Source organism: Condylura cristata, unplaced genomic scaffold (assembly GCF_000260355.1).
Source record: "Condylura cristata isolate star-nosed mole 26May11 unplaced genomic scaffold, ConCri1.0 scaffold00020, whole genome shotgun sequence".
Taxonomy (NCBI): Eukaryota; Metazoa; Chordata; class Mammalia; order Eulipotyphla; family Talpidae; genus Condylura; species Condylura cristata.
In genome coordinates, this window is record NW_004567121.1 from 32,517,888 (window position 1) to 32,524,397 (window position 6,510).

Sequence of the window (6,510 nt, forward strand, 5' to 3'; positions counted from 1 at the left end):
TCATTAACGGTGCATGGCTCAAACATCACTTCTCTGTGTTAATCGGGTGAGCAGAGCTGAGAGTTGAAAAGGAGCCATTCAATAAACAGGAGTTGCCTTTATTTTCATCTCTGACCACATCAATTTGCAGAATGCTTACTTAGTCTGCTTTGCCTTATGTAAAACCTCAACTGGAAATATCTTTCCCCAGGCTTTGCTCACTCTCCATTATCCCCCTCCTGTCCTTCTCCCCTTTCCCTCAAGTTTCTGGAGTAGCCACTCTTCCAGACACAGTGAGGGCACCTTCGGGTACCACCCCACCCAGTGGGAGAGACACACTTGCACACCCCAAACCGAGCTTCCTGTGTGAGGATGAAGGTGGCAGCCACCCCTCTCTTTTTAAAGGACCTCACCCGGTTTGTCCCCTTGAAAATTCACCTTCCAGTGACTCAAGGTCAGAGAGGACAGAGCAGAGCAGTCGGCTGTGGCGTGGGGGAAAGCCAAGGTCTGGGAGACCCTGGGTATGTCCATTCCCTCCCGCGGCCCCAGATTCTCTTAGGGTGCAGTCGTGGAGTGAAGGTGCTCCCAGCTCAATGCTGGGGTCTCTGACTGTAAAGGTCCGGGGCCCGGGGCTCTTTAAGAAACATTGTTCCATATGATATTTAAAGACTTCTAATTCTCCAAGGATTGGCCAAGGAGGGTTTTCCTGTTTTTCCAAGCTGCCCTGCAGAACATATTATACTGTCCAGAAATGATGTTTAAAGTCTCAATAGCTTCTGGTTCTCTGGGCCACATCACCTTGCAGTTGCCCTCAAATTGTTTCTGAATCACGTTTCCTCTGGCACGAAGCAGGAGCCCTCGGTTCACATTACGCCTTACAATGTACAGCGCTCTCACCCTGCTGCAGAGCAGCTTTAATGTCAGAATGAAAAATGATAAAGCATAAATGAAATAGCAACCACATGTTCTCTGGAGTGTGGCCCTGGGTCTGCGTGGCCTTTGCAAGCAGGGAGCAAACCGTCTCTGCAGCACTTGGAGATGCTGGGAGAGGAGCTCAGCCTCATGGTCCCCAACATGACCTGAGGCCAGGAAGAGTCACCCAGCAGCTCGGTCACTCCAGGAATGGTCCCTGGATGCAGAAGCCAGATCAGTCCATGGAAGGAGGGGGCAGTGGGTGGGACAGAGGACTGGGTTAAAGTGTCCACTCTGTCCAGTGGGTTCCACATCCTGATTATCCAACCCTTCTGCACACCCAGTCCAGGCAACTCTTGGAGGTGGTGGGTGTATGAACTGGCTTGATCATGGTGAGCACGTCATAATGTATATACATCCATCAAAGTCAAGTTGTCTGATTTATCTGATTCATCATTTGTATTTCAGGAAAGCAAAAATAAAGTCCCAACATTCTTTCTTAGTTCTCTTTTGACAAAGCAAATCTGGACTTCTTAACACAATTTAAAATCTCCTTTGTGCTCTCCCCTCTCATCTCCCGAGACTCACTGCACACCTGCCCTATGTCTCCGCCAGCTGCTCAGAGCGCCTGGTACTTCATGCCCTCGTCCATACCTCTCCCCTGGCCTGGGGAGCCTACCTGCCTGGGGCATTTAATGCTCCATTTTATGACTCAATTCAGACACCACCCTCTCTGTGAGGGTCTCTCATAACTGTCCCAGCTCTCTCAGCCACCCCTGTGAGTCCTTTAGCACATCATTAGTGAAATTCATCATTATAAAATTCACATTGCAAATTTTTTTTTAACAGTGCTGTCCCTTGCCTGATGCCATGAGCAAGTGAAATATAGGAATTGTCTTCTATACCCTATTGCTATGAGCTGAGTTTGTATACCCCATTACTTATATCATCAATCCTAGTGACCAAAGTGATATTCATAACTGGGGTTAACACCTAAAAAGACCTCAAAAATCTCCCCTTTCCCCTCCCACCACATCAAGACATACTGGGAAGACATCCCATCTGTGAACTGGAAAGGGCCCATATCAGAGATATCAAAAATGGGGTGCCTTGGTCTTGAACTCTCAAGCCAAGTCCAAGTTCAGAAGAAATAAACTTACTTTGTTTATAAGTAGCCCAGTCATATCTTGTTATGTAAGACTGAACAGTCTAAGAGAGCCATCCTGTACGGATCCAAGAGTCAGCTATATCACTGTGAGAGTCAGTTACATACATCTTTCCCCAAATCTTAATCCAGCATCACAATAGTATTTAGAAGTCAGCCTTGGAAGGATCATTTCCACAGAAATTGGCAAATACTGCAAATCAGCTTCCCTTGAGAGACTTTTGTTAAATATTTACTAGTTTATCATTGTTTATATCCATCCTCAAAATGTAGCACCAGTTCTGAAATATAATCCCTACCAACAAGCTGAATGAATAAATCTATGAATGAATGATCTAGATGAGTGACTAACCAGTGGAGCCAGAAACTACTTAATTTTTCCATCCCTTTCATAATAAATGCTCATCTGTAAAATAAGACTGTTATCTTCTGTCTACATGTAAGGAAAGTAATAAGGTGAGATGCAAATGTTAAATCATATAAATGACATCATCTATACAGATCACTAGGGGTTCAGATTTGTTTTTTATCTCAATCCTTGTCTAAAATTGCTGCCAAATGTATATTTAATTGAAGAGTTTAAAAGCAACTTGAATCCTTCCTATAAGTCGTATGATCATTTCCTTCCTTTTGTAAGATTTAGGTGTTACCCTAATTTTCAGACTGTTATATTTATAGCAGTCTGCAAGATTAATCTACTTGCTTAGAACATATCCTTTTTTATAACTTTTATTTAAAATATTTACTTATTTTTGTGAAGAACTGGGATATAGGCCAGAGGTGTGGGGGTGCGAGGATTCACCAGAGACAGTGAGAAGAACAGACAGATCTGCTGAAACACACTGCTGAGGGCAGCAGAGGGTAAGACAGAAGAGGTCTGCTGCGCCATGTGGGTCAGCTCCCTGGCCAGAGATGGAACTCAGACTGTAGCAATGACAGCACTGAGACTTAAACCCTAGGCCATCAGGGAGGCTCTTACTATTATTATTACTATTATTTTGGTATTTATTTATTACTTATGTTTAAATAAATGAATTCTAATGGAGAATTTATATGAAAACCTGGTAAGAAAGTTCACTTCCACTTATAGTTGGGTTTAGCCTATTCTTGCTGTGCTCTGGAACCAAAATAAGCTTAATGGCTTGAGAAAGGAGATGGGATTTTGCCCCTCCATCGGTATTCGCAGCTTGGTTCAGAAAGGATCATTCTGGATTACTTGACACTGTCCCTCCACTACAATGGCTCTGTCTCTCCTCAGTCCCTTGGATTGGAGACTCAACATCTGAAACTACTTGGAGACTGCACCTGCCCTCACACAGTCAGCTAAGAACCGTACAAGCGTGTAAGAGGAGTGGGCTATGTGGGTAGAGAGCTAAGGTAGATTATTTTCCACTGGACCTGAAGTGTTAGAAGAGCAGGGATCTAAATGAGATTCAAGGTATCCCCGAGAGCTGCAAGCCACATGTACAGAGAATTCTACTGTTTCTCAGAATTCACCTTTAAAAAATGAATAGAAGGCAAGATACTAGGTTGGATAAGAGTTTTGGTAGAGTGTCTAGTTTCTTATTTAAAATTAAATTATTTTTCTTAGTCTTAATATGTAACATATACTCTTAAAATAGCATTATATAATAATGACAATTCCCCCATGAAGTGAGCATTATATTATTCAGATTTTTCAGATTTTATATGACTCAGAGACATTAAATAAGTTTTAAGATCACACAGTTAGGATGTGTCATTGAAATCCAGCATGATTTCACTGGGAGGTCATGCTCTTTACACCACAACCCACTTCTTCCAGATGGATGGATGGATGGATGTATGGATGGATGGACGGACGGATGGGTGGCTGGCTATGTGGGTCAATGGCTGAATGGACAAATCACAGACCTGGCATTTCTGGAAACTTCAAAACCCATGGGATGGTGGAAAGAGCTGGAGAGTATGAGTTATTGTGTGAAATAAAACATATCATGTAAGCCCTCATAGTTAGGACCTTAATAAAATCAGAATGTCTGATAAGTCTGAAGAGGCGTCTTTTCTCTTCTGTTTTGCAGAAACACAAGGACCATATCTGTGCTACCACCATATCGTTAACTTCTGGGGACTCACTGATGTCAAAGGCAGATTCATGTTGCAAGTGGACAAGCCCTTCAGTCCTGCAACTTCTGCCTCTGTCTAATACGTCCATAAACCATTAACACAAATACTTGGGATGTTTGAGATTTTTCTGCCCTCAATCAAGCATATCCATTTGCATAAAACATTTAGATATTAAATTTCTAATGCAAAAAAATTCCTTCAGAGAAGAAATATGCTTCTTTAACATCATTTGTTATGAAGAAGAAAATGAAAGAGAAAAGAAATGCATCATGTTTTACATAAAGGAAACAGCTTCAGGCAAACCGTGCTAAATATTTTAATGGTTTAAGCATTCATTTTAGCACGTTTTCTTTAATTTTCTTAACTTTGTTCCTTTTGAACTGGCTCAACCTTCATGTTTAATCCTTGGGGCTTTCAAGGAACAGCTCACAGAAAGTTATATACACAAACATAACAAACATTTCAAATAAAGCACAATGCATAAAACAGAGAACAGGAGAACTCTGACAACAGCTGCTAGATTTAACACTAATAGTTTTGAAAGATTTTGGCTTGAAGGTTAAGAGTATCTTATGACAATAAGCAGGCTTTTTATATAATGTCAACAGTCCTGTTGCAACATGTCCAGTTTTAATTTATTCTTTTTCATTTGTATAAGACAAATAATATAATTATGGATGTCTGGTTCATGACATCGAAGTTAAAAAAAAAGCCCAAAATCAATCATGTTTTTCAAGAATAACAACTTTTAAAAACCTCTGGCCTAGATGCCTGGTGAGAACTAGCGTTTGGGCAAAACGTGATAATATGCTTCAGATCCTGAAGTGTTTATTTCATCCCTATTCGTGTTTGGTGCATTGTTGCTTCTGCCTATGTGGAAGCGATTTCGCTTTCCACCCTGCTGCCTCCTCAGGAGGTGCCATGATGGATGCTGAAGCGGCGATGGGGGTGAATGCAGGGATCCCCCTCTTACTTCCCAGACCTGGACACAGGGAAGTTTTCAGGATCAGCCACTGGTGTGTCCCTGACGAGGCAGGGGGACCAGCCCAGGCAGATGGGACAGAGCTTTACACATCCGCAAAAGTGCACAGAAACACGTGTGCACAGCATCACATGTGTGCACAATGCGAACATGCCCGCCATTGCAGGTAACACCATTTACCAGGCCACGCTTACAGTGTCACGTCAGAAGCCTCAGGATAAGGGCACCCGAGATTGGAGCCCACCCTCAGAAGACAACATGGAGACGCCCAAGCGGATCTGTGTGGGGGCAGAGGAGGCTGGAGCGGGGCTTTCAGAGGCAGGAGGGCCCCTCCCCTCCAAATCCCAGTCACCAGCAGAGACCCAGAAGAGGGGGGGGCTCAGGGGAGCTCCTGGTGCGTTCGGTGAGAGTACGTGTACTCTCTCCCTCAATCAGGGGCCTTATGCCCAGGGCCCTGGCCTGTTTCCCGTGACCCAGAGCCCAGATCTGTGAGGAGAGACCTGGCAAACTTGGCACTTAGATCCCTTGAGCTCTAATCTCTCCAAGAAATCTCAGAGAAAATAACCACAGAGCAAAATGTTTCTAGAACTTCATTGCTAACCTCCCTGCTTCCTCCCACAAGCAAGTGGTATTATCTCCACTTGGTGCATGAGAAAACGGAAGTGATTTTCTGATACACACGTTAAAACAGGACTCAGACCCAGGGATTTTTCACTGAACAACTGGCAGTTACCAAGCGCCTTCTCTCCCACAGTGAAAGTACTGAGGACTGAACAAGTGACGGCACAGGTGGACAGCGTGGGTGGACGGTGTGACTGTTTACTAGGAAGTGGTGCCATTCTCGGTCACTCTGCTCTGAGTGTGCACGACCTCACACTTCCCCCCACTCACCTTTATACGTATCTTCTGATTTCTTGCTGCTTTCTTTTCTCGCGTGTGATCCAGAAGCACCTCCTTGCCTTGACCTTGAAACCCTGTGATCTGCACTTCCTCAGCCACCTACCCACTTTTTGATCCCCACCCTGAACCATGCAGACACTCACGCAGAAGAGTAACCTCAGATATCACTGAACCTTCAGCTACCTGCACAAAACGTCAGGGCACCTTAAGACACAGCAGGAATCTACTCCTTCATCCTGCTGGTGAGAACACCCAGGTTTGGGGACTTCAGGTTAGAGACACCATGGCAACTGCCTCAGTTCATGGCCTCCTATGCTAACTGCAATGGAGAGGAAGCAGCAGGTGAACCAGCAGGTCTTTGAAATGTTCTCCTGGAGAAGCACTAGGGGCTCAGGTGACAAAGGAGTGACCCTGTCACCTGTAAACAGCCTAGAAAAATCTAGATCCAACTTGCTTTAACACAGGT